Genomic DNA, 2,074 nt, shown 5'->3' on the forward strand with positions numbered 1-2,074 from the left:
TGTGGGTCTTCGGTTCACTCGACAGCAGCAGCAAGAAGAAGAAACAGCCGCTGTGGGTCTTTAGTTCAACCAGCAGTGGCAGCCAGATGGAGAAACAGCCTCTGCAGAAGCGCGAAACAGGTCATGTGCAGGCCTTCGGTTCAACCAGCAGCGGCAGCAAGATGAGGGAAAAGCTGCTGCATTTTGGACGGAGACAACAGTAAGATGAAGAACAGCCCGAGAGCAGTTTGGACGGAAGGCAGCAGCACCGCACAGCAACCAAGACAGACAGCTAAAAGGTAAGTTTCATTTATCCTTTTCACCCTTTTTTTATTTTTTTATATACAAAATAAAAGGGGAAGTCCACAGGGTTGGGTCAAGGTACGAAAGGTAACACCCAACCCCCCATTCTTACCCATGAACATACCCCTAGCCCTAGCATTACCACTAGGAAAAATAAAAGTTTAAGACAAAAGATCTTCACAACTAGAAAGGACCAAGAAAAAGAACAAACTACAAGAAATACCAAGTCCCTAATAATTAATTTACACATATAAGAGCATATAAAAGAAATAAAGATTTATACCTAGTAACCGGAACGGAAGGAATCTCGACGGTGAAGGAATGAAGACGGACGGAAAAGGAGAAGTTTCGAGGTGTAACAAAATTAAAGTAAATTATATTTTTGTTTTCCAATTTAAAAGATTTTAGCTATGATAAATTTTGAATTAAAACAAATTTATATGAAAAAAATAAGAATTTATGAATCTTTAATAAAAGATACACAATTTTTAATAAATATATTTATTTTGGGTTTTTGTTTAGAAATAGCAAAATATGTCCAACCAATTTTTTTTATTAACCTGAATATCCAACCCGCTATGCGAGCCGACTAATCCCAAAACGACCACCTGCTTTGCAGATAGTCCGGAGTCACCGCATTTGAAGCTCTGTGGCCACAAGAGGATCTTTATTCCTCCTTGGATTTGAATCTGAGACCTCCTGGTACTTTTGACCTTTAGAGCCAAGCTTAAATCAATCAAACACCACCTTTGTTGTTATATGTCCAACCAATTGTAATCATAATTTTTGTTTTCATACATATTTTGGAGTTTATTTTTTAATATTAATTTTTGTCTCCCAATTTATAAAWAATAAAATGTTACATTACCTTGCATATGCATAGATACACATGTTAGTATTACTAGAAGCATATTCGTAAAATACTGTTGATATATGTCGATTTTAGTATCCCATTTTATTATTTGTCTCTGTCAGTTTTATAATACGATTTTGAGAAAACAATGATATTTTTATACTTGAATAAGATATAAATTTGAAAATCCTATAAAAATTTGAAAAGAATGTTGGTTCCGGATGTGATGACAATAAATAGAAGGTAATTGTAGAAGGGGGGGGGGGGGGGTTGAATGCAATTACTCAGATTTTTTTCAACTTTTTAATTGTTATTGATGGATATCAAGAATTAGCACACAAAGATACAATACAGATTGTTGCAGAAGAAGGAAAAGATAACCTAACCTAAACAATCTTACATATAGAAGAACTTGCAAGAACGACAAAGAGAGTACTTGCAAGAAAATGAAGAACACTAAGGTTTCTTCACACACAGGAGAGTAGGTGAGTAGTAGAAGAGAGCTGATTGCATTGAGAATACACATAGAAATTCTTTCAGGAAGCGTAGTGTAACATCAGGCTTGAGCAAACCCCAAATTACCAATTTTATAAAATCTCCAATAAAATATAATTTACTGATTATTAGGACCAAAATTGATCCTAAATTATCCCAAAAGTTTTGTCAAAGCAATCGGGGCCAAGGATGGAAAATCTGAAAAAGCTGCTAAAAAAAAACTAAGTCTGGAGGAAGACTAGAGGCAATGGATGGTCCAGAGGCAGACGATGGTTCAGAGGCTGCTGAAATGGATAAGTCTGGAAGACCAGAGGCCATGAAGGACCAAAGGTGAGACTATGAAGGACCAGAGACAATGGTCCAGAGGCTGCTGAAATGGCTAAGTCTGGAAGACCAAAGGTGAGACTATGAAGGACCAGAGGCAATGGTTGAACCAAAGGCAAT

The sequence above is a fragment of the Cynara cardunculus genome, assembly GCF_001531365.2.
Source record: "Cynara cardunculus var. scolymus isolate 2C chromosome LG 5, CcrdV1, whole genome shotgun sequence".
Lineage (NCBI taxonomy): Eukaryota > Viridiplantae > Streptophyta > Magnoliopsida > Asterales > Asteraceae > Cynara > Cynara cardunculus.